Source organism: Arachis ipaensis, chromosome B6 (genome assembly GCF_059453495.1).
Source record: "Arachis ipaensis isolate K30076 ecotype BB chromosome B6, ASM5945349v1, whole genome shotgun sequence".
Taxonomy (NCBI): Eukaryota; Viridiplantae; Streptophyta; class Magnoliopsida; order Fabales; family Fabaceae; genus Arachis; species Arachis ipaensis.
Window position 1 is genome coordinate 113,885,641 of NC_142441.1, and position 27,346 is coordinate 113,912,986.

A 27,346-nucleotide genomic window follows, 5' to 3' on the forward strand; every position below is an offset into this window, starting at 1 on the left:
CAGTTGCTTGGGGACAAGCAACCATTTAAGTTTGGTGTTGTGATGAGCGGATAATTTATACCTTTTTGGCATTGTTTTTAGTATGTTTTTAGCATGTTTTAGTTAGTTTTTATTATATTTTTATTAGTTTTTATTTAAAATTCACTTTTCTGGACTTTACTATGAGTTTGTGTATTTTTCTGTGATTTTAGATATTTTCTGGCTGAAATTGAGGGACCTGAGCAAAAATCTGATTCAGAGGCTAAAAAGGACTGCAGATGTTGTTGGATTCTGACCTCCCTGCACTCAAAGTGGATTTTCTGGAGCTACAGAAGCCCAATTGGTGCGCTCTCAATTGCGTTGGAAAGTAGACATCCTGGTCTTTCCAGCAATTTATAATAGTTCATACTTTGCCCGAGATTTGATGGCCCAAACCAGCGTTCAAAGTCAGCCCAAGAATTCCCAGCGTTAAACGCCGGAACTGGCACCAAAGTGGGAGTTAAACGCCCAAACTGGCACAAAAGCTGGCGTTTAACTCCAAGAAAAGTCTTTACACGAAAATGCTTCAATGCTCAGCCCAAGCACACACCAAGTGGGCCCGGAAGTGGATATTTACGTCATTTACTCATTTTTGTAAACCCTAAGCTACTAGTTTTCTATAAATAGGACCTTTTGCTAGTATGTTATCATCTTTTGGGATCAGAGTCTAATCTTTGAGTAGTTCTATGCTACCTTAGATCACGTTTTGGGGCTGGCCTCACGGCCATGCCTAGACCTTGTTCTTATGTATTTTCAACGGTGGAGTTTCTACACACCATAGATTAAGGTGTGGAGCTCTGCTGTACCTCGAATATCAATGCAATTACTATTGTTTTTCTATTCAATTCAGCTTGTTCTTGTTCTAAGATATCACTTGTTCTTCAACTTGATGAATGTGATGATCCGTGACACTCATCATCATTCTCACCTATGAACGTGTGCCTGATAACCACCTCCGTTCTACCTTCAATTGAGTGTTTATCTCTTGGATTCCTTAATCAGAATCTTCGTGGTATAAGCTAGAATTGATGGCGGCATTCTTGAGAATCCAGAAGGTCTAAACCTTGTCTGTGGTATTCTGAGTAGGATTCAAGGATTGAATGACTGTGACGAGCTTCAAACTCGTGATTGTGGGGCGTTAGTGACAGACGCAAAAGAATCACTGGATTCTATTCCGACATGATCGAGAACCGACAGATGAATAGCCGTGCTGTGACAGAGTGCGTTGAACATTTTCACTGAGAGGACGGGATTGTAGCCGCTGACAACGGTGATGCCCAACATACAGCTTGCCATGGAAAGGAGTAAGAAGGATTGGATGAAGACAGTAGGAAAGCAGAGAGACGGAAGGGACAAAGCATCTTCATACGCTTATCTGAAATTCTCACCAATGAATTACATAAGTATCTCTATCTTTATTTTATGTTTTATTTATCTTTTAATCATTCATCATCCATAACCATTTGAATCCGCCTGACTGAGATTTACAAGATGACCATAGCTTGCTTCATACCAACAATCTCCGTGGGATCGACCCTTACTCGCGTAAGGTTTATTACTTGGACGACCCAGTGCACTTGCTGGTTAGTTGTGCGAAGTTGTGATAAAGAATTGAGATATCAATTGAGCGTACCATGTTGATGGCGCCATTGATGATCACAATTTCGTGCACCACTCAGTAAAGCAAATTCGCTGGGGTGATTTCTGGGCTACTTTTGACCCAGTTTCAGGCTCGAAAATACAGATTAGAGGCTGTAGAGTGAAGCTGGAAGGGGGGAATCATTCACTTCATATTCATTCACACAATTTTAGGTTTTGGATGTAGTTTTCGAGAGAGAGAGAGAGATAGGAGGTTTTAGGTTTTTAGTTTTATTTCTTATTCAATTCAGATTTCCATCTTGCTTTAATTTAGTTTCTATTCTACATTTTATTATTCTAGCATCTTAGTTTATCTTCTCTAGTTGATTTTTTTATTTTTCCAATTTAGTTTATGAACTCTTTATGTTAGATTCAATTTCCTATTTAATGCAATTTGAGGTATTTCATGTTTATTACTTCTTTCTTCATTTGTTATTATTGATTCCTTGCAATTGTTGGTCTTAGATTTTACATTCTCTTATTACTTTTCTATGCTTTTATTTTGTGCCTTCCAAGTGTTTGATAAAATGCTTGGTTGGATTTTAAATTAGATTTTTGTATTCTTAGTTTAGATTGAGTAATTTGGAGACTCTTGAATTGTCAAAGTCTCTTGTGGGTTGGTGATTGAAAGTTGCTAGTTGGCTTGAGCTTCACTAACTCTAGTCTTTGATTAGGACTTGTGAACTCAAGTTAATTTGCTCACTTGACTTTCCTTCAATTGTTAGAGGTTAACTAAGTGAGTGCAATTTGCAATTACCATCACAATTGACAATGATGATGAGGATAGGAATTTCAATTCTCAACTCTTGCTAGGACTTTTCCTAGTTGTTCGTTATTTTCTTGTTATTTACATTCCTTGCTTATCAAACTCAAAACCCAAAAAGATACAATCTCATAACCAATAATAAACATACTTCCCTGCAATTCCTTGAGAGACGACCCAATGTTTAAATACTTCGGCTAATTTTATTAGGGTTTGCTTAAGTGACAAATAATTTAAACATTGATTGAGGTTTAATTGTCGGTTTAGAACTATACTTGTAACGTGATAATTTTTGTGAAAATCTTTACCGACATTGTTCCTCCGTCAAGTACATGAGGTGATTCCTTAAGAACTGTACAAGATAGCTGAGAAGCCTTCCACCAATGCAAGGTTGGCATTCCCACACCTCATTTGTCATCTATGCAATTTAGCTGGAATTGTCATAGAAGGAGATATCTCTATTGGGGAGGATAAGCCCATCACTAAGAAGAGGATGGAGCAAACTAGAGAGCATGCACAAGAGCCTGTGTAACCGCCTCAGCATGAGATCCCTGAAATGTCTTAAGGGATGTATTTTCCTCCTCAAAGCTATTGGGATCAATGACAGACTTCTCTTGGAGAACTAAGCACTAACATGGAGCAATTGAGGGTGGAGCATCAAGAGCACTCCATCACCCTCAATGAAATAAGAGAAGATCAAAGAGCCATAAGGGAAGACCAAAGGGCTATGAGGGAAGAACAACAAAGGCAAAGGAATGACATTGAAGAGATCAAGCATCACATTGGATCCTCAAGGAGGAGCACTAGACGCCACCATTAAAAGGTGGATTCGTTCTCTTTTCCTTTCTTTCCTTTTATTATTTTTTTGTTTTCTATTATGTTTTGTCTGTTCTCTTGTTCTTGTTGCATGATCATTTGCATTGATGTCTTAAAGATGTAAAATGTTCCATATGTCCCTCACCTTGCTTAAAAAAAATTTATTTGAAAAAGAATTAAGAGATGCATGAATTTAAGTTTAAAATAAGAATAGTTTAATTATGTTGCTGTGGTGGCATTGCTTTTATTTTCTGAATGTATGAATAAACAGTGCATATTTGAATTGAAATTTTAGAATGTTGGCTCTTGAAAGAATAAGGAAAAAAGAAAAGTATTATTGGTAATCTGAAAGATCTAAATAAACTAGTTCTTGAAGCAAGAAAAAGCAGCAAAAAGAAAAAAAAAGCTTGCATGCGAAAAAAAAAAGTGGCAAAAAAATAAATAGAAAAAAAATAGAAAAAGCAAGCAGAAAAAGCCAATAGCTCTTTAAACCAAAAGGCAAGAGCAAAAAGCCAGTAACCCTTTAAACCAAAAGGCAAGGGTAAAAGGATCCAAAGCTTTGAGCATTAACGGATAGAAGGGCCTAAAGGAATAAAATTCTGGCCTAAGCAGCTCAACCAAGCTGTCCCTAACCATGTGCTTGTGGCGTGAAGGTGTCAAGTGAAAAGCTTGAGACTGAGCAGTTAAAGTAGTGATCTTTAACAAAAAGAGTGTGCTTAACTCTGGACACCTCTATCTAGGGACTTTAGCAAAGCTGAGTCACAATCTGAAAAGGTTCACCCAGTTAAAGTGTCTGTGGCATTATTGTATCCAGTGGTAATACTGAAAAAATAAGGTGCTTAGGGTCATGGCCAAGACTCTAAAAAGTTGTGTTCAAGAATAAAAAAGAACTGAACTATGAGAGTCAATAATATCATCTGGATTCTAAGTTCCTAAAGACATAAATATTTCTGAAGTTTCAATGGATAGTGAGATGCCAAAACTATTCAGAAGCAAAAAGCTACTAAGTCCCACTCATCTAATTGTAACTAAGCTTCATTAGAAACTTTGAAATTTATTGTATCTTAATTTTCTTTTTATCCTACAGTGTTTTTAGTTGCTTAGGGACAAGCAACAGTTTAAGTTTGGTGTTGTGATGAGCGGATATGTTATACGCTTTTTGGCATCATTTTCATATAGTTTTTAGTGTGTTTTGTTTAGTTTTTATTAAGTTTTTATAGGTTTTAGTGTTAAATTCACATTTTTCTACTATGAGTTTTTGTATTTTTGTGCAATTTCAGGTAATTTCTGGCTGAAATTGAGGAGTTGGAGCAAAAGTCTTATTCAGAGACAGAGAAAGCATTGCAGATGCTATCCGGAACTGACCTCCTTGCACTTGGAAGAGCTTTTTTGGAGCTACAGAAGTCCAAATGGAGCGTTTCCAACGGCTATGGAAAGCTGACTTCTAGCAATTTTCAGCAATGTATAATAGTTTATACTTTTCTTCATATTAGAAGGCCTAAAACAGGCGTCCAACGCCAGCTTCCTGCCCCCTTCTAGGCGTCCAGCACCCAAAGAGAAGAGCCCAGCGTCCAAATGCCCAGAGAGGACCCCCTAGCTAGCATTCAATGCCCTAGGAATCTCCTAGCACGTGGATCTCATCAAAGCTCAGCCCAAACACTCACCAAGTGGGCCCCAGAAGTGAATTTTAGCACTAAATAAACTGTTTTACCCTTACTAGTCATCTGTTTAGTATTTAAGACATATTTTACATCTCTCATTAAGGGAGAGAGATGCCTATCATTTACCATATTTGAGTTTTACATTGTATTTTCCTTTCAGTATGAGTTTCTAAACCTCCTAGGTTGAGGGGAGGAGCCCTGCTGAGTCCTATGAATTAATAAGAGTATTACTGTTTTTCTTCGATCCGTGTTTGATTAATTCTAAGATGTATATTCATTCTTCATCAATATGAATGCGTTGAACTGGCATAAGGTTATCACATTCTACATGGGTTCAGAGTGCGTCTTTCATCGGACAATGATGAACCACCAGCTTGACTATACATCTCTCAGACAGCTAATCCACGACTTTGTTGGGGACTTCTCGAGACATCAGTTCAGCCAATTTACAGGGAGATTAGGGTCTCTGTGGTAGAGGCTAGAACCAAAGACGCAGCATTCCTCCGATCCGGAGGAGTTTACCTTGTTTATGGCGCTTTGAGTAGGATTATTAAGGAGAATGGACTATGCGAGCTTCACCCTCAAGTAGAGATGGATCTGTAATAACCTTAGGGTTCAGATCCGGAGGAGTATTGGCCGCTGCTCAAACCAGCATCAATCACATACAGCCTGCCATTGAAGAAATCATTCACAAGCAAAGGAAATAGTACTACCAGAGTTAATTCACAAAGACAAAGCAACTCCAATCCGCAACTATATTCCTATTACTGCTTTTTACATTAATCCTAATACAACTCCATATCCAACAACCTTCTGATTCTCCTGACTAAGACCTGCAAGATAACCATAGCTTGCTTCAAACCACAATCCTTGTGAGATCAACTCTGACTCACTCAGGTATTACTTGGATGACCCAGTGCACTTGCTGGTACAGCTGTACAAAAATGTGGTGGCATTGCTTTTGTTTTCTAAATGTATGAATGAACAGTGCATATTTGAAATTGGAGTTAAGAATGTTGGCTCTTGAAAGAATGATGAAAAAGGAGAAGTATTATTGGTAATCTGAAAAATCCAAAAATTGATTCTTGAAGGAAGAAAAAGCAGCAAAGAGCAATAAAAGAAAAAAAAAGAGAAATATGCGAAAAAAATTTATATATAGCAAAAAAAGAAAAAAAGAAGTTTTAAGAAAAAGCCAATAAGCTCTTTAAACCAAAAGGCAAGAGAAAAAAGCCAATAACCCTTTAAACCAAAAGGCAAGGGCAAAAGGATCCAAGGCTTTGAACATCAATGGTTAAGAGGGGCTAAAAGAAACAAAATCTTGGCCTAAGCACTTCAAATGAAAAGTGTCCCTAACTATATGCTTGTGGTGTGAAGGTATCAAGTAAAAAGCTTGATACTGAGCAGTTAAAGTCGTGATCCAAAGAAAAAAAAGAGTGTGCTTAAGAACCCTGGACACCTCTATCTGGGGATTCTAGCAAAGCTGAATCACAATCCAAAAGGGTTCACCCAGTTCAGTGTCTGTGGCATTTATGTATCCGGTGGTAATACTGAAAAACAAAGTGCTTAGGGCCACAGCCAAGACTCTAAAATACTGTGTTCAAGAATAAAAAAGAACTAAACTAGGAGAGTCAATAATATCATCTGGATTCTAAGTTCCTAAAGATGCCAATACTTCTGAGCTTCAAAGGATAGTGAGATGTCAAAACTATTTAGAAGCAAAAAGCTACTAAGTCCCGCTCGTCTAATTGAAACTGAGCTTCATTGAAAACTCTGAGATTTATTGTATCTTACTCTTCTTTTTATCCTACTTTGGTTTTAGTTACTTGGGGACAAGCAACAGTTTAAGTTTGGTGTTGTGATGAGCGGATATTTTATACGCTTTTTGACATCATTTTCATATAGTTTTTAGCATGTTTTATTTAAGTTTTATTATTTTTCATAGGTTTTGGTGTAAAATTCATATTTTTGGATTCTACTATGAGTTTTTGTGTTTTATAATGATTTCATATATTTTCTGGCTGAAATCTGAGAGTTTTGACAAAGTCTGATTCAGAGGCAAGGAAAGCGTAGCAGATGCTGTCAGGATCTGACCTCCGTGCAATCAAGCAAGCATTTCTGGAGCTATAGATATCCAAATGGAGCGTTCTCAACGACTATGAAAATTTAACATCCAAGGATTTCCCGAAATATATAATAGTTCATACTTGTCTTTGAATATGAAGGCCCAAAACTGGCGCCAACGCCAGCCATCTACCCCCTTCCTGGCGATGGACGCCCAAAAGGGAGCATCTGGCATCCAACGCCTAATGGGGAGTCCAAAGGGGGCGTTCAACGCCCAAGATCCCTACTAGCACGTGGAGACACCCTTAGCTCAGCCCAAACACTCACCAAGTGGGCTGCGGAAGTAGATTTTTGCACTACAAGCCTAAACCTATTATATTTCTATAATCCTTAGTTATTATATTAGTATAAATAGGAGAAGATCACCCTTGTTTTAGGATCTTTGACCACCATAGAACATTATTTCATATTTTCGAGTTTCATTGTACAGTATGAGCCACTAAACCTCCTAGGTTAAGGTTAGGAGGTCTGCTGAGTTTTATGGATTAATAAAAGTACTACTGTTCTATTTCAATTCGTGTTTGATTCTCTCCTAAGATGTATCTTCCTTCTTCAACCTTATGAATGAGTTAAACTGTCACAAGTTATCTCTATTCTACATGGGCTCAGCGAGCATCTTTCATCGGATATCAATGAACCACTAGCTTAAGGATACATCTGTTAGACGGCTAATCCACGACTTCATTGGGGACTTCTCAAGACATTAGTTCAGCCGAGGTATGGGGAGATTAGGGTCTTTGGGGCGAAGGCTAGAATCAAATCGCAACATTCTCTGATCCGGAAGATTCGACCTTGTCTGTGGCGTTTTAAGTAGGATCACCAAGGGGATGGACTGCAAAAGCTTCACCCTCATTCAGAATGGATGCACCTTAAACCTGGTGTTCATCCTAGAGGAAGATTAGCGGCCTCTCAACCAGTGTTGATCACATACAGCCTATTATAGAAGAAATCATTCATAGTTGGAGTAGACAGTAAGAAAGTATTGATCCAGAAGAACAAAGCATCTCCGAAGCCTTAACCATCTTCTTATCATTGAATTCACAATTACTGAGTAACATTATTTTTATTTTACTTTTATGCATTTAAACAACTACACAACGTTTCTATCCGTCTGACTAAGATTTACAAGATAACCACTGTTTGATCCAAGCCAGCAATCCTCGTGGGATCGAGTTTGACTCACCTCAGGTATTACTTGGACGACCCAGTGCACTTGCTGGTCCAGTTGTACGAAGTTAAATTCCATGCACCACTGACAAAAAATATTCAGAAAAATATGAATGCTATCCCCAAGATGTTCGTGCATGTATGCAATCATTTTACTTCCATTTTAGTTGTCGAGGAAATGGAATTGATTGATGGATTTATCCACGCACATGCACAATTTATTTGGACACTCATATTTGCAAATATGGGATATTTCAAGCTTTCCATTATCCACGCCACCATGCTCTAGCAGCCTATGCTTTTGCAAGACTCAATTAGACCAGGTTCATTCATCTAGTGTATCGCATGGAAATCGTGTTCAAGGTATATGAGATGAAGTTTTCACCTATCCCTAATGAGTGGTTTTAGAGAGAGTGGCATGGATAACGAGTATATCCTAGCCCGTTAATGCATTGATAGTTGGAAGCGCAACTAGTCTCCACATGGATATGAAACAAGATGGATCAAACTGACCCTACATCGAAGTGCCATTGTGGCTTATGCAGACAAGTTGCTTACACACGACGACAGTGTCATGTGGGACGCCAAATAGATCATGCTGTCGTTGTATATGAACAGTATTTTAGCGTTTATATCGTTTCATTTGTATCCTCTACTTTTTTGTTTTCTTTTATTTAAGCTTTTACGAAGTTATCATTGTATGGGAATGTTATTTGGTTTATTGGCATTGGATATATAATTTTTGTTTCCATCATTTTTTTATCTTGCTTAAATAAATACGTGTTTAAACCACACAAAAAAAATTGCTAATAAAGATAAAGTTGGTACAATTAACTAATAACGATGAAGTTGGTATAAATCATGAACAAAGATAAAGTCGATAACAAATATAACATAGGTGAATACAAGGAGTATCATGACTACAATAATAAACTAAAACCTAACCACGACCATGACCATCGCCCCTAACTCACCATGAGATTAATACATTAATTAAAATAGAAAAACAATAGTCTTAATCCATAGAAATAAATAGAACTCCTAACTTTAACCAAGGAGGTTTAGTGGCTCATGACTTACAGAGAAAACAAGAGTTCTGAAATTGTGAAAGTGTGGATGTCCAAAAAATTTCCCTAAAGAGTGAATCTTTTTCCTTTTATATCTAACCTAATTTGATTCGAAATTAAAATAAAATAATAAATTCTAAAACTAAAATATTTTGTTTGTAAATAAAAACTAATAATTAATAGCTAAATCCAACTAAAGATGCTCCAAGAGTGAGGTGAGATCCGGATTGCCTAGCGCTAAACGCCAACTTTAGCTTTTAGCGTCCAAAGGGGGCAGAGCGCCTCTGATTTTGCTGGGTTGCTGGCGCTAAACGCTATCTTGGCATTTAGCGCCCAAAGGGGCAGCTTCATTTCTTTTCTTTCTTGCACAAAATTCTGCCAAATTGATTCGAATTTTACCTGAAATAATAAACACACCAAAACAACTCAAAGTAGCATCCAAAGAGGATTTTAACACCAAAATATAATTAAACTTACTAAATTCTAACTAGATTTAACTAGAAAATAAGCAGAAAATGGGTATAAGATGCTCACGCATTATAACACCAAACTTGAATTGTTGCTTGTCCTCAAGCAACTAAAAATAATATAGGACTTAGAAGAGAGAAATGCCTAAATCTTGAGCGTTCGTTTAAGCTCTTGTCTAATCACTGAGTGGGGTTTATGGTACTCTAATTCTAAATAGGGTTGGCATTTCACTATCCCTTGAAGCTCAGAAATATTGATGCCCTTCAAAAGTAGAACTCGGATGATATCATGGACTCTCTTTTTCTTGAAGCTCTGATTAATCCTTGAACATAGCTTTTTCTTTTCTTTTCTTTAGTACTTTGCACCTTGAGCCTAGTCGTGACTCTTAGTGTTTTGTCCTCAAGCTTAACTTGGCACAGAAAACACCACAAGCACTTAACGGGGGAACTCCTTGAGTTCTAATTTTTTTTTCCTTTTAATTTCTCCCAATTAGTGGTGCTCAGAGCCTTTGGCATACTCTGTAATTGCACTTGGTCAACTCTTAGTGCTCTGTCTCAAGGATTACTTGACACATTCACACCACAAGCATATAGTTAGGAAAACAACTCTTTGAATTTTTAATCATTTTTTACCTTCCTAACCATTGCTGCTCAGAGCCTTGGACCTTGCTTTTATTTTTCTTTTTGCTGTTTATTTTGCTTCAAGAATCAATTTCTCACTTACTTTAGAGAATCCATAATACTTTTCTAAGTTTTTGTACCTCAGGAATCAACATTCTTAACTCTAAGATCAAATATGCATTATTTAGTTCAAACATTCAGAATTATAGACAATACCACCACATCAAAGTAATCAGAATAACTCATAATATATAACTCAAGCCTCATGCATTTTACCACTTCTTTTGTTTCTCTTTTGATTTTTTTCAAGCTCAGTGAGTAATACATGATACAATTTTTCAAAATAAACATAAAATAACAAAGTAAATAACTAAACTAGAAATAATAAAGTGCTACTACTAATCATACAAAGGCTTTCCAAACAGAAATAAGAAATAAAATAAAGCACTGAAAAACAGAAAATAAGAAAAGCAAAAGATAATGAAACTCAACCATCTCAGTCATGGTGGCTGCTATTCCCTCCCAGGAATCCTCTCTGGCACCTCAGCAGATCCAAGTCGCACCTCTGCCTCTGCTGCTCCTCCATTAGCTGATGAAGAAGGACTGAGTGGTCCTTATGCTCTAACCTCATCTGAACAATAGAAGATGTCAAATGCCCAATAGATACCGCCAGCTGATCCCAGTACTCGCACGGAGGAAAGTAGTGTCCCTGAGGTATCTCAGGCTACTCCTGCTGAGGAGGGAGAACTGTCTCCTGAGGTGGTTCTTGTCCAAGTTCCTGAGCATACTCCATGCCCCTCTTAGTGATCGGTCTGTCAACGGGAATAAGAGTGTCTCTGTTAATACGGTTACGAGCAGCCTTGCATAAGCGGAAAATGAGGAGAGGGAAGGCTAATCTAGCTAAGGTGAAGGCCTTTACTGCTATGTTGTATATCTCCTGAGGAATCACACAGTGAACCTCCACCTCATTGCCGAGCATGATGCAGTGAATCATCATGACTCGGTCAACAGTAACCTCGAATCGGTTACTAGTGGAGATGATGGAGCGCTGAATGAACTCCAGCCATCCTCTAGAAACTGGCTTCAGATCATGCCTTCCCAACTAGTATGGCTGACCTCTGGTGTCCCTCCTCCACTGTGCTCTAGGGAGATATATACCTGTGAGGAATTGGTCTAGTCTCTGGTCAGTGTTGACCCTCTTAGTGTAAGAGTGAGGGTCATCTCTGGATGGTGGCAGCTGAAGCATCTCCCTCACTCTCTCCGAACCAAACTGTAGGATCTCCCCTCGAACCATAGTGCGCCAAGTCTTGATCTCAGGATTCACATCCTTGATGTGCTTGTAAGTCACCCACAAATTGGCATAGAACTATCTGACGTTTAGAATTCCAACCACGGTCATAGGGTTGGCTAGAACTTCTCAACCCCTAATCTGATTTTGTTCTTGGATCTCCGGGTATTCGTCTGACTGTATATCAAATTGAACCTCCGGGATCACTTTTTTTCCACAACTTCATTGTAGTAACCCTCATGAACTTTAGTTTGGAACCGATTGACATCATAAGGAATAGAGGAGGGAGCCTTTTCCTTCCTCTTTCTTGAAGAGGGTTCTCCAACTTTTGGTACCATAGGAAATGTGAGAAAAGTGAAAAGCGGAGTACCCCAACACCAAACTTAAAGTATTTGCTCATCCTCAAGCAAATAATAAGAAAGAATGCGAAAAAGGGGTGAAGAAAAAAAAGGAAAGAAAATGAAAAAGAGAGCAAGAAAGGCATAAAGGGTGGGGTGGGTTTTAGCTATAAGGGAAAAAGAGAAAGGAAAGGAAGAAAGGGGGTAAAGAGAAGTGAGGAGGGTAGATAGATGTAGTGGAGAGGTGTGGTGGAAGGTGAAAATAAAGGTGAGATTTATAGGAGGGGTAAGGAAATTAATTTGGGAAGATAGATTTGATGAGGATTTGAAAAGATATGATATGAAGATAGGTTGGGGTAGGGAGTATGGTGAATTGAAGGAGATGATTTGGGGTAAAAAAATTGATTTCATGTTGGGATGAGGAGAGAGAGTTGTAGGATGGTCAAAAAGGGAGAGAGTAGGGGTGGGGTGACCGTTGCAATGGTCAGAATCCATCTTAATATTCAAATTTTGACGTTGCTGGCTAGGCGTTTAGCACGACAACTTTGGAAAGTTCTAATCCATTCAGGGTGTTAAATGCTACCCCTAGCGTTTAATGCCAAAATGGGACCCCCCCCCCTTTTTTTTGGACGAGTGTTGACACTAAACATCCAGCTGGTGTTTAGCGCCCTATGAGGCATGGATTTCTTTGAAAATTGGATCCCCTTATGGGCGTTAAACGCCCATCTGGCGTTTAACACCAGCTCCTTGATGCTATCTAGGGTGTTAAACGCCCAACTGACGTTTAACACCAGCCTTCAGCTTGCCAACTCCGGCACTAAAGCCCACCCTGGCATTTAGCGCCAAAGCACTTCGAGTTGATTTTGCTCCAGGGTGTTCTGTTTTTCTTTCTGATTCCTCTTGTTCCTGTCCTAAACACTTTGCATAACCACAAACAAAATGAAACCAAGGAAAAGTATAAATAAAATGAAAATCAATTAAAAGAAAAACCAAAGGATACTCAGGGTTGGGTTGCCTCCCAACAAGCGCTTCTTTACTGTCACTAGCTTGACGGTTAGTTCTACTAAGTCAGCAGATGAGTGGATCTCTGGCGATCAATCTCGCCTCCAAGGTAGTGTTTTACCCTCTGGCTATTGACTATGAATCTTTTATCTGAGTTTTCTTCTTGAAGTTCCACATGACCATAAAGTGACACTCCGGTGATCACAAAAGGTCTTGACCACCAGGACTTAAGCTTCCCTAGAAATAGCTTGAGCCTAGAGTTGAAAAGAAGAACCCTTTGGCCTAGCTCAAATACTCTTGTGGTTATCCTTTTATCATGCCACTTTTTGGCCTTTTCCTTGTAGAGCTTGGCATTCTCATAAGTAGAGTTTCTGAACTCATCAAGCTCATTCAGCTGGAGTAGCCTTTTCTCTCCTGCGGCCTTGGCATCAAAGTTCAGGAACTTTGTTGTCCAATAAGCTCTGTGCTCCAATTCCACAGGCAAGTGACATGCCTTACCATAAACTAACTGGTATGCGAACATTTTAATAGGGGTCTTGAAAGCAGTACGGTATGCCCAGAGAGTATCATCAAGCTTCCTTGCCTAGTCCCTTCTTAAAGTACTCACAGTCTTCTCCAAGATCCTCTTGAGTTCCCTATTGGAGACTTTAACCTGTCCACTTGTCTGAGGGTGATAGGGGATTGCCACTTTATGGTGGACTCCATATTTTTGTAGGAGTGAATCTAACTATCTATTATAGAAGTGGCTCCCTCCATCGCTAATCAGTGTCCTTGGGACACCAAACTGGCTGAAAATATATCTCTACAAGAAGCTCAGCACAACTCTGGCGTCATTGGTGAGTAAAGCTATTGCTTCCACCCACTTAGACACATAATCTACTACCACCAAGATGTAAGTATTTGAGTATGAGGGAGGAAAAGGGCCCATGAAATCAATTTCCTATACTTCAAACAACTCAATCTCTAGAATCCCCTTCTGTGGCATCTCGTGATTGTTAGGGAGATTCCCAACTCGCTGACACTGGCTACAGTTTCTTACAAATTCTCGTGAGTCTTAGAAGAGAGTCGGCCAGTAAAATCCGCTCCGAAGGACCTTAGTGGCTGTCCTTTCACCACCAAGGTGGCCTCCATACTCAGAACCGTGATAATGCCAGAGGATCTGCTATGATTCATCCTCTGAGACGCAACGTCAAATCATACCATCTGAGTATTTCTTAAACAGATAAGGTTCATCCCACAAGTAGTACTTGCCATCATTCAACAGCTTTCTTACTTTCTATTTAGTGTACTCTTTAGGGATGAACCTCATGGCCTTGTAGTTGGCAATACCTGCAAACGATGGAGCTCTCTGAATTATGAAGAGTTGCTCATCCGGGAAGGTCTCAATTACAACAGTGGGGAGTGGCGTCCCTTCTTCAGGTTCGATCCTGGACAGATGATCAGCCACTTGATTTTTTGACCCTTTCCTATGTCAAACTCCTGAAGAAGCAGTACCCACTTGATCAATTTTGGTTTGGAATCCTACTTGATTAGAAGGTACTTAAGAGCAGCATGGTCAATATAAACAATAACTTTTTAACCAATTAAATAGGATATAAACTTATCAAAAGCATAAACTACAGCTAGTAATTCTTTCTTTGTAGTGGTGTAATTTGTTTGCGCATCACATAACACACGACTGGTGTAGTAAATGACGTGCATAAACTTGTCTTGCCTCTGCCCCAAAGACAGCCTCTATAGCATAATCACTAGCATCACACATTAGCTCAAATGGTAAATCCCAGTTAGGAGGGGCTATGATGGGTGCAGAGACAAGCTTCGCTTTCAAAGTTTCAAAGGCATGCAAGCAGTCATTATCAAAAACAAAAGGAGTTTCAGTAATCAAGAGATTGCTCAATGGTTTAGCAATTTTAGAAAAATTCTTTATGAACCTCCTGTAGAATCCTGCATGTCCTAAGAAGCTCCTTATTGCCTTAACATTAGTAGGGGTGGTAATTTTTCAATTACCTCCACCTTAGCTTTATCAACCTCTATTCCTTTGCTAGAAATTCGGTGACCAAGAACAATACCTTCAGTTATCATAAAATGACATTCTTTCCAATTTAAAACAAGGTTTGTTTCTTGACACCGTTTCAAGACTAAGGATAGATGCTTAAGGTAAGAATTAAAAGAATCACCAAAAATAGAGAAATTGTCCATAAATACCTCAATGAAATTTTCAACCATGTCAGAGAAAATAGAGAGCATACACCTCTAAAAAGTCGCTGGGGCATTACAGAGTCCAAACGGCATCCTCCAGTAAGCAAATACTCCAAAAGGACAAGTGAATGCCATCTTCTCCTGATTTTGGGAGTCTACAGCAATCTGATTATATCTAGAGTATTCATCTAGAAAATAGTAAAAAGCATGTCCAGCTAACATCTCAAGCATTTGATCAACGAAAGGTAGGAGAAAGTGATCCTTGTGTGTAGCATTGTTGAGCCATCTGTAGTCAATACACATGCACCACCCAATAATGATTCTTATGAGAATGAGCTCGTTTTTATCATTCTAAATCACTGTCATCCCTCCTTTTTTGAGAACCACTTGTACGGGACTCACCCATGGGCTATCAGAAATAGGGTAGATGATCTCATCTTCCCAAAGGCTTCATCACTTCTTTCTGGACCACTTCTTTCATGGTTGGATTTAGTTGCCTCTGTGGTTGCACAACTGGTTTAGCATCATCCTCTAGTAAGATCTTGTACATACATTTGATCAGACTAATCCCCTTTAAATCACTAATGGTCCATCCAATAGCAATTTTATGACTCTAGAGTACTTGAATCAGCGCTCTTCTTCCTCATGTTTCAGAGAGGAGCTAATGATTACTGGATAAGTGTTTTTGTCTTCTAGGAAGGCATACTTCAAAGATGGAAGTAGAGGCTTCAACTCAAGTTTCGAGGCTCCTTCTCCTGTGCTAGGCATGTGAGACTTCTCTTTCAGAGGTGGTGAATCATCAAGTTTAAGCAATGCACCCTCAGAAGGGGACTTCAGAATGTCATCAAGTTTCTCAGCTTCAAACACCTCTTTAATCAGAGGTTCAATCATATCAACTCTCATGCACCCTTCGGAGTCATTAGGATATTGCAAGGCTTCTAGAATATTGAGGACAATTTCCTCTTCATTCACTCTCAAAACCAATTCTCCCTTTTCCACATCAATTAGAGCTCTTGCCATGGCTAAAAAGGGTCTTCTAAGGATCATAGAAGGTATTTTTGTGTTCTTCCATATCCAATACCACAAAATCAACATGAAAGATAAAAGTTCCTACTTTCACAAGCAAATCCTCAACAACTCCAAGGGGATACTTAATAGAATGGTTTGCAAGTTGAAGAGATATGCGAGTGGGTTATACCTCATCGATTTAAAGCTTTTCCATTAGTGAAAGAGGCATGAGATTGATGCTAGCTCCAAGATCACATAAGGCCTTCTGAATAGTGGTCTCTCCAATGGTACAGGAAATTAGAAAACTCCCGGGATACTATAGCTTCTCTAGGAGATTTTTCTGGATGACTACACTGAATTCCTTAGTTAGTACCACTGTCTCACTTTCTTTTTAATCCCTCTTCTTACTCAATAACTCCTTCATAAATTTGGCATAAAGAGGCATTTGCTCAAGGGCCTCTACAAAAAGGATGTTGATCTGAAGCTTCTTGAAAACCTCCAAAAATTTGAAAATTTGGTTGTCCTTAGATGCCTTTTGAAGTCTCTGAGGGTATGGCATTTTAGGCTTGTATTCAAGAGCCTTGAATAGAGCAGGATGTGTATCAAGAGTGACCAATAAGGGGTTTTCTGGATGCCTTGAGGGGGCATGTTCTGCCTCTTCATTTGTCCTCTCTGTGGTCTCTTTTTCAACCTGTTCTTCACCACCATTAGTTTCTGGGCCTGCAATCTTACCACTTCTTAACTTAATCGCCTGACACTCCTCTCTTGGAGTGAAAACCGTGTTACTAGAAAGAGTATGAGGAGGTCTCTCAGGTGATTTTTTGTTGAACTGTCCTATTTGTATCTCCAAATTCCGAAGTGAAGCTTTGGTTTCGTGCAAAAAACTTTGTTGGTTCTTTAAGAGTTTTGCAACAATAGATGCCAGTCTGAGGTTGAGAAAGTTGAGGCAGGTAGTTGTTGAAATAATTCTGATTGAAACCCTCCTGAGAATTCGATTGCTGCCTTTGAAGTTGCTCTCTCCATCCATAGTTTGGTTGATTCCTTCACTGTTGATTAAAATTATTAGAATAGGGACCATTGTTAGGGTTTCTGAAGGGACTCCCCATGAAATTTACCTGCTCATGAATGAAGTTGCCATACTCATAATTCTCGCCTTGAGGTCAACCGCCACTCATATCATAAGAAATATCTTGAGCATTAATGGTTGAGACTTGCATTCCACTTAAACGTTGTGTAAGAGCACTAATTTGCTGAGACATTTTCTTGTTCTGAGCAAGAAGTTCATCCAAGGCATCCGATTCCTTGACTCTTTCCTTCACAGTAGTCCTCTCAGAAGAATATAAGTATTGGTTATTAGCAACCATTTCAATTAACTCAGTAGCTTCCTCTGGGGTCTTCTTCATGTGAAGTGATCCACCTGCAGAATTATCAAAAGACATTTTGGCCATCTCAGAGATGCCATCATAAAATTTCTGCAACTGCATCCACTCCGAGAACATATTTGGAGGGTATTTTCTTATCATTAACTTGTACCTCTCCCAGGCTTCATAAAGGGATTTACCATCTCTCTGCCTGAAGGTTTGAACATTAGTCCTCAGCTTAGTCAACCTCTGAGGTGAAAAGAATTTGGCTAAAAACTTGTTGACCACCTTGTCCCAAGTGTCCAAGATCTCCTTGGGTTGAGTGTCTAACTAATATTTGGCTCGGTCCCTTACAGCAAAGCGGAAGAGAAGCAGCTTGTAGACATCAGTGTTCACTCCGTTAGTCTTTAAAGTATCACAGATCTGCAGGAAATTAGATATGAACAAGTTGGGATCTTCCCGCGGAAGACCGTAAAACTGACAGTTTTGCTACACTAGAGTGATCAACTGGGGCGTCAACTCAAAATTATTTGCAGCAACAGGAGGTACAACAATATTATTCCCATAGAAGTCTGGGCTAGGAGCAATATAAGAGCCAAGAGTTCTCCTTGATTGTTCGGCCATATTAGGAGAAGTTTCTTGTCCCTGTTCCTGCTTATAAACAAACAAAAGATACGTAAAAGTGAGATTCTCTACGTCAAAGTGTAGAGAATTTCCAGTGAGGTATCCTGTGTAAAAAAATAAATCAAAATAGACTAAATAATTAATACTAGAAATTCAAAAATAAAAAAAATAAGCAACTAATTTCAAAAATAAAAAAAAATTAATCAGGAAAAATAAATTAAAATTACTAAAGGGACACCAAACTTAATTTCTGAAATTAATGAAAAATTTTAAAATAGGTTTAAACTACATTTTTGAAAATTCAAGAACAAAATAAATAAATAAAAATTAAAAAGCTAAGAACGCCTAATCTAAGTAATCAGACAACGGTTAGTTGTCAATCACAGTCAATCCTCGACAATAGTGCCAAAAACTTGGTGCAAATTTTCTATATCCACAAACTAACCGGCAAGTGACCGGGTCATACCAAGTAATACTTCAGGTGAGTGAGGGTCGATCCCACGAGAATTGATGGACTGGGCAACTATGGTCAAATGACTCATTTAGTCAGGCCAGTAGAAAGTTGTGTTTTGAGAGTTATAAAATGTATTAAACAGTAGATTCAGAAAGTAAGAAAGCAAACAATAAAAGTGGTGTGAAATATATGAGGGCAAATAGTTAAGACTTCAGAGTTGTTTATTCATCTGGATCCAGTTTTCTTACCAACTATTTTAATCATGTAAGATTCATTTCATGGCAAACTGTAATTGATTAAACCCTAATATCTTAGTAATTTAGTCTCCTCTAACCTAAATCAACTGCCAATGTCTTGGTCACTTATTGTAGATTAGAGGGTTAAGTTCAATTCTAGTTTATGGCCACAAAAACCCTAATTACCCAAAGCTAAGAGGATTATATGTTACATATCCCGATTAGTTCAAGTAATTAGTAATTTAGGAGGAATTTGCTTTCAAGTTGTTGCTCAAGCGAGATAACTCTATTAAGAATCACAAGAACACATATAGAATAGGAGTTATACTGTCATTCTACCCAGATTCATAAGATGAAGAACGAAAGCAATTCTTGAAACTGAATCAATAAATTAATTAAAATAGAAAAGCAATAGTCTTAATCCATAGAAATAAACAGAGCTCCTAACCTTAACCAAGGAGGTTTAGTGGCTCATGACTTACAGAGAAAACAAGAGTTCTGAAATTGTGAAAGTGCGAACATCTGAAAAATTTTCCTGAAGGGTGAATCTTTTCTCTTTTATATCTAACCTAATTTGATTCAAAATTAAAATAAAATAATAAATTCTAAGACTAAAATATTTTGTTTGTAAATAAAAATTACAAAAACAAAAGATAAAATAATAATTAATAGCTAAATCCAACTAAAGATGCTTCAAGAGTGAGGTGAGATCCGGATTTTCTGGCGCTAAACGCCACCTTTGGCGTTTAACGCCCGAAGGGGGCAGAATGCCTCTAATTTTGCTGGGTTGCTGGTGCTAAACGCCAGGTTGGCGTTTAGGCCTAAAGGGGCAGCTTCATTTCTTCTCTTTCTTGCATGAAACTCTGCCAAATTGATATGAATTTCACCTAAAATAATAAAAAACACAAAAACAACTCAAAGTAGCATCTAAAGAGGGTTTTAACACCAAAATATAATTAAACTTACTAAATTCTAACTAGATTTAACTAGAAAATAAGTATAAAATGGATATAAGATGCTCACGCATCAAGTGGTAGGTCTAAGCAAGCACAACAGAATCCCATGAGTACTGCCTGTATCTCTCGAAATTGACAATCAATGGGATCCATCTAACATGTACAGTGGCGCTAGATTTATCTGACAACAGTAGTCTACTGATCAATCTGAGAATGTAACGTGCATACTGTTGGAGTACATCTAGTGCAGCATCTGCAGGCAACTATCTCAGGTGAGTTTTGACGTTAGAATTTTTGCCAGTAAAGAAAAAAACAGTCGCATTGTAGATATAGTCTCTAAACCAACAGAAATCCCTTCGTACAAATGTTTTGGTTGTCACAAGTAACAAACCCCTTTAAAAATGATAACCGAGTATTTAAACCTCGGGTCGTCTTCTCAAGGAATTGCAGGGAAGTATGTTCTTATTATTGGTTATGAGTCTTGTAAATTGGGGGTTTTGGAAAGAAGGAGCAAGTAATGTAAGATAACAAGTCGTTAAAATAATAAATAACGAAGCTATTGGCAAGGTATAAGAACTGGAAGTCCTATCCTAGTTACCCTTATCAATTGTGATGAGAATTGGATTTTTCTCCCACTTTGTTAACCTCTAACTATGAAGGTAAGTTAAGTGGATGAATTAATTTTTATTCCTCAGATCCTAGTCTTTCCTTGAGAAAAGTTAGAGTTATTGGAACTCGAATTAATTCTTGAAGAATTCCAATTTTCAATCAACAATGAGTTTGATAACTCAAGTGTCTCCAATGACTCAACCAAAGCCAAGAGGGAAAATTCTAAATTAAATTAAAAGCATCAATATAAATAAAGCAAAGCAATCTTAAATCTGAAATACCTCAAATAATATTAATTAAGAAAATCACAACATGAATGTAGCATAAGCCAAATAGGCAACATAACTGATATAAGCATTAAAGTATCTAAAAGTAAGAGATAAATATAAAGTAAAAGAACATTGAACCTGGGATTGAGAGGCACTCCTAAAACTAAGAGAAATCCTAAATCCTAATCTCTCCTCTCTCTCTCTAAAAACTACATCTACTCCTAAAATTGTAAATGTGAAAGCTTGTTTATGAATGGATGCATTCCCCCACTTTATAGCCTCTAATTTGTGTTTTCTGGGACGAGAACTGGGTCAGAAACAGCCCATAATTCGCTGGTTGCGAATTCAAACACGCTGATTTTTTGTCACTGCGATGCGACTGCGTGGAGCACGTATTCGCGTCGCCTAGCATCAGGGAAACTATGGCATATTATATATCAAATCGAAGCCCCGGACGTTAGCTTTCCAACGCAACTGGAACCGCATCGTTTGGATTTTTGTAGCTAAAGTTATAGCCGTTTGAGTGCGAAGAGGTCAGGCTGGACAGCTTAGCAATTTCTCCAACTTCTTGTATTCCATCCACTTTTGCATGCGGATCCTCTAAGCCATTCCTGCCCTGTAATCTCTGAAATCACTTAACACACATATCAAGGCATCTAATGATAATTAGAGAGGTTTAAACATAGGAAACTTAAGGCCAAAGAAGCATGTTTTCAATCAAAGCATATAATTAGGAAGGCAAATGTAAAACCATGCAAATAGTATGAATAAGTGGGTAAAGAGTTGATAAAATCCACTCAATTAAGCACAAGATAAACCATAAAATAGTGGTTTATCAACCTCCCCACACTTAAAGATTGCACCGTCCTCGGTGCATGCTGAGATGTGCAGGTGGATGGGTTGTTCCAACTTATGCTTTTCTTCAAGGATAATGCAGATGGACTTGTTTGTCTTCCCTTTTAGAAGTTTCTCCCTTTTTCCGTCTTCGGTGGCCAGCCTGAAAGAAGAGAAAAAGAAGAATAGTAACCCAGAAATAAAGATAATAACATAAATAAAATATGGGTGTTAATGCCAAATAATAAAGGTCTCAATTACATGGTAGCTACAACATGCAAATGAGAAAATAGTAGAAGTACATGGTAAATCAAGAGTGCAAAAATTTGCAAAAATAGGAAAGAGAGTGTGGGTAAGGAGAGATAATAAAAATTTATGTCAATGTAAAAGTAATACAGGTATAAAAGATTGGCATTGATATAAATAATATTACCTATCTAGAATAAAACAAGTTACTAAGCACCCAAAATAATTCAAGAGAAGATGCAACAGTTAAATAAGAAAATTTTAACACCAAAGAAAGAAAAATTAATTAATTTAGAAAATAAAATAAAAATATGCATAAAAGTAAGATGCAGTGAATGAAATATGCAAATAAATTAAGTAAAATAAAAGAAAAGATAGGAAGAATGAGAAGGGAAAGAAGAGAAAAGAAAGAAATAATAATAAGGGAAAACAAAAATGAGGATTTGGGGAAGAAAAGATAAGATATTTTGGCTAATGGGGATAATCTGTGCGCCGCATGTGACGCGGACGCGTGAGTGACGCGGTCGCGTAGTGCGCGATTAGGTCAGATGACGCGGACGCGTGGGTCACGCAATCGCGTGGCCTGATTTGTGCGATTGGCGCGAGTGCAGCCTCGCGTTCGCGCAACTCTCTGTTCAGTTTTCTTATTGCCAAAATTTGGGGTGACGCGATCGCGTGGATGGCCTTATTTCCAATATGATGTGGACGCGTGGGGCACGCGTTCGCGTGGGAGGGCTTGGGCTTCCAGCATGAGTCCAGCCCAATTCCAGCTCAACTTTTGGCCATACACCCTTTTGACGTCGATTTTCAGGTCACGTGGTCGCGTGGGTGACGCGGTCGCGTGGGAGGCCAATGTTCCCACCTGACACGGACGCGTCAGCGACCCGGTCGCGTGAGGTCAAATTATTCTAAAGGCGCGCCTCCAGCCACGCTCTCGCGTGACTTTTTGTTCGTTTTCTTTTCTTCCCATTGCACTGGTGATGCGGATGCGTCAGCGACGCTGCCGCGTCGCGTGCGTGCTTTTTTTTTTAGATCTGAAAAAAAATGCAGAATGCAGTGTTAATATGAATGTAATGCAAAACTCCAGGTTCAATATAATAAAATAAAATAAAACTTGAAAACAAATAAAACTAAATAAAAATGAAAAAGGAACGATCATACCATGGTGGGTTGTCTCCCACCTAGCACTTTTAGTTAGAGTCCTTAAGTTGGACATTTGGTGAGCTCCCTGTTATGGTGGCTTATGCTTGTATTCATCCAGGAATCCCCACCAGTGTTTGTACGTCCAGTGACCTCCGGGGTCCCAAACTAGGCATGTAAAGCCCTTAAGAAGCTTCAAACAGATTCTTAGGCTCCCGGGGTGACAAATGTCAGAGCAGATTCCAAGATCCCAAATCTTGCTTTTACACCCATTTTTGTTGGGATTTGTATTTTTCCAGTCGGGTGATAAGTAATTTGAATTCTCACTGCAGCTACCAAACAGCTTCCTAGACCCATTCAATTGAGCTCTACACCAACCTTTGCGTTTAAACTTAAGGCTTCCAACCATAATGAACCTTGCAGGACAATTCTTACCACTGACCATCTTCCTCTTACTCTTAATGCCACAAAGAGCTCTAAGTTGACCATCCGTCTCCAGTAGCCCATATTCAAGTGGAATTAGAAAGCTAAGGGATATGAATTTTACCCACTTGAATGTTGTGAAGGATGATGGAAACTTAGGGGGAGGTATTGTTAACGAATTTGCAAGCTCCACTCCCTTGTGCTCTTCTCTGAAAATTTCCACCTCTTTGCAAGCTTCTTTAATTTCAACCTCTTCCTCTTGGTAGCTTTCTTCCAATTCAATCTCCTCTTCATTGCTTTCCAAGGGCATGGGAGGTTGTGCTTCTTCTTCTTGAATCTCCATCTCTTGATCGACCTCTTCCAAGTCTTCAACCAGGGTATGCCTTGGAGGTTGTACACCCTCCTCAACATCAAATGCAACCGTCTTGGAAGGAGGCTCTATGTCTTGATTTTCCAATGGAGGTTCAGCATCTCCTAAGTCTTCAACCACTTCTTTCTCTGCAACTATTATGGCTTCCTCCACTTGTCCCAATACAAAGCCATGTTCCTCATTGTCCACCGACGTTTCTAGTGTCTCCTTCATGCTTTGCTCTTCTTTTGATTTTTCACATGTAGCCATGGGAGTTCTTTGAGTGCTCAGATATTGGGAAGCTATTATATTTACTAACTCGCCTAAGGCGGCCATGAAAATTTAGCACACTCTTATTCATCCTTTCTTGCCTTTGAAGAATAACATGAAGTCTGTCATCCATTGGAGGTTGGGGTGGATATGAGGATTCATTGGTTGGGAGAAAGGGTTAATAATAGGAAGGTGGTTCATCTTGATAATGATATGGAGATGGTGAATATTGAGGTGGTGGTTCATGAGAGTAGTTGTGTTGGAAAGGTGGTGGTTCTGTGTATGGTTCATTTGGCTCATAAGGTGGTTGGTATGGTGGATACGGGTTAGGGTCATATGGAGGTGATTGGTGGAAAGGGGCTTGTGAGTATGGTGGTCCAAAGTCATGTTGAGGAGAGGTTTTATAGGCATATGGTGGTGGTTGTTGATAGTCCATTGAAGGTGGTTGCTGCCATGAGGGTTGATCAAATCTTTGTGGCTCCTCCCATCTTTGATTGTTCCAACCTTGATGCATGTTTTCCTTGTAATTTCTTCTTCCTGCAATATAATTGTAACCAGACTCATAGCCAAAGGGGTGAGAGTTCATAGTAGCAAATAAAAATTAAAAACAAATTTAAATTAAAAGGTTATTTAAATTTTGAATTTGAAAATTAAATTTTGAAATTTGAAATTTTGAAATTTGAATTTTTGACATTTGAATTTTGAATTTTTGAAATTTGAATTTTGAAATTTGAGATTTGAAATTTGAAAAAAAAATTTTAATTTGAATTTTGAAAATTTTTAAATTTGAATTTTGAAATTTGATTTTTGAATTTTGAATTTTTGAATTTAATAAGGAAAGAGAAAAACAATAAAATGACAACAAACTTAAAAATTTTTAGATCAAAATGAAGAAAACAAATAAGAACAACTTGAAGGTCAAGATGAACACGAAGAACAACTTGAAGATCAAGATGAACACCAAGAAAAAAAATTTTTGAAAAATTTTTTATAATTAAATAAAAACCAATAACCTCTTAATTTATGAAAAAAGCAAAAATAAAAACAAAAATAAAAGCAAATAAACAAGTAAAAAGCAAATATTTACAATAACCAATAATAAGACACACGTTTGCAATTTCCCGGCAACGGCACCATTTTGACGTTAGAATTTTTGCCAGTAAAGAAAAAAAATAGTCGCGTTGTAGATATAGTCTCTAAACCAACAGAAATCCCTTCGTACAAACGTTTTGGTTGTCACAAGTAACAAACTCCTTTAAAATTGATAACCGAGTATTTAAACCTCGGGTCGTCTTCTCAAGGAATTTCAGGGAAGTATGTTCTTATTATTGGTTATGAGTCTTGTAAATTGGGGGTTTTGGAAAGAAGAAGCAAGCAATGTAAGATAACAAGTCGTTAAAATAATAAATAACAAAGCTCTTGGCAAGGTATAAGAACTGGAAGTCCTATCCTGGTTATCCTTATCAATTGTGATGAGAATTGGATTTTTCTCCCACTTTGTTAACCTCTAACTATGAAGGTAAGTTAAGTGGATGAATTAATTTTTATTCCTCAAATCCTAGTCTTTCCTTGAGAAAAGTTAGAGTTATTGGAACTCGAATTAATTCTTGAAGAATTCCAATTTTCAATCAACAATGAGTTTGATAACTCAAATATCTCCAATGACTCAACCAAAGCCAAGAGGGAAAATTCTAAATTAAATTAAAAAGATTCAATATAAATAAAGCAAAGCAATCTTAAATCTGAAATACCTCAAATAATATTAATTAAGAAAATCACAACATGAATGTAGCATAAGCCAAATAGACAACATAACTAATATAAGCATTAAAGTATCTGAAAGTAAGAGATAAATATAAAGTAAAAGAACATTGAACCTGGGATTGAGAGGCACTCCTAAAACTAAGAGAAATCCTAAATCCTAATCCGAAAAGAGAGGAGAGAACCTCTCTCTCTAAAAACTACATCTACTCCTAAAATTGTAAATGTGAAAGTTTGTTTATGAATGGATGCATTCCCCCACTTTATAGCCTCTAATCTGTGTTTTCTAGGTCGAGAACTGGGTCAGAAACAGCCCAGAATTCGCTGGTTGCGAATTCAAACACGCTGATTTTTCGTCACTGCGACGCGTCCGTGTGGAGTACGCGTTCGCGTCGCCTAGCGTTAGGGCAACTATGGAATATTATATATTAAGTCGAAGCTCTGGATGTTAGCTTTCCAACGCAACTGGAACCGCATCGTTTGGACCTTTGTAGCTAAAGTTATAGCCGTTTGAGTGCGAAGAGGTCAGGCTGGATAGCTTAGCAATTTCTCCAACTTCTTGTATTCCTTCCACTTTTGCATGCTTTCTTTCCATTCTCTAAGTCATTCCTGCCCTGTAATCTCTGAAATCACTTAACACACATATCAAGGCATCTAATGGTAATTAGAGAGCTTTAAAGATAGGGAACTTAAGGCCAAAGAAGCATGTTTTCAATCAAAGCACATAATTAGGAAGGCAAATATAAAACCATGCAAATAGTATGAATAAGTGAGTAAAGAGTTGATAAAATCCACTCAATTAAGCACAAGATAAACCATAAAATAGTGGTTTATCAAGCTTTCAACCACGTCATCTAATGGTGAAAGAGTTGGCCAGTCACACACCCTCCCACGGCTTCTGGCATGGCCCTAACGCTCTAAGTGCCTCCTCAACCATTTCCCATGTGTCACGATCGCAATAAATCTGAAAATCATGACTATAATCTCCTACCAGCTCCACATACGTCTGTAAGCTAAGGTGATAAGAAATATCCTGAGAGTGATGGTACATTCACCCCATGGTATCTGGAACAAATGGATGGACGCCATCTCTCGACAAAGGCTGATAGGAGTGAGTTGTCAAAGTAAAAATCTCTATTTCAAGCTACATGGGCGAAACAAGCCTCCTCTAAATAAGGCAACAATGCATCAGGAGGTCACTCTTCTCATGAGTCCCTATTCATCCTCGAAAATAGAACCCACCGACTTTGTGTAATTTAGACATTAAGCTCAATTTAAACCACGACTAACAATAATACATGTTATGTAAAACATCCCTAAAACTCTATCAACCATAAATTACCATCCATCTCAATCATAATAAACTACAACAATTAGCCTAAATACAATGATTTCTATATTAAATTTTAACCAATGCTACCAATAAGACCTATTATATAAAACAACTCTAAAAATATACTAAATTAACATTTATCTCATGTCATACTAATCTAGAACATATAGTCTAAATTCAAAGATTTTTACATTAAATTTAAAAATTTTCTTAATCTATATATTTATAAAGATATATTCCCTAATATATTAAAGTTATCCTAAACTTATAACTATTGCCTAACCAACTAACAATTATAATATAAGAA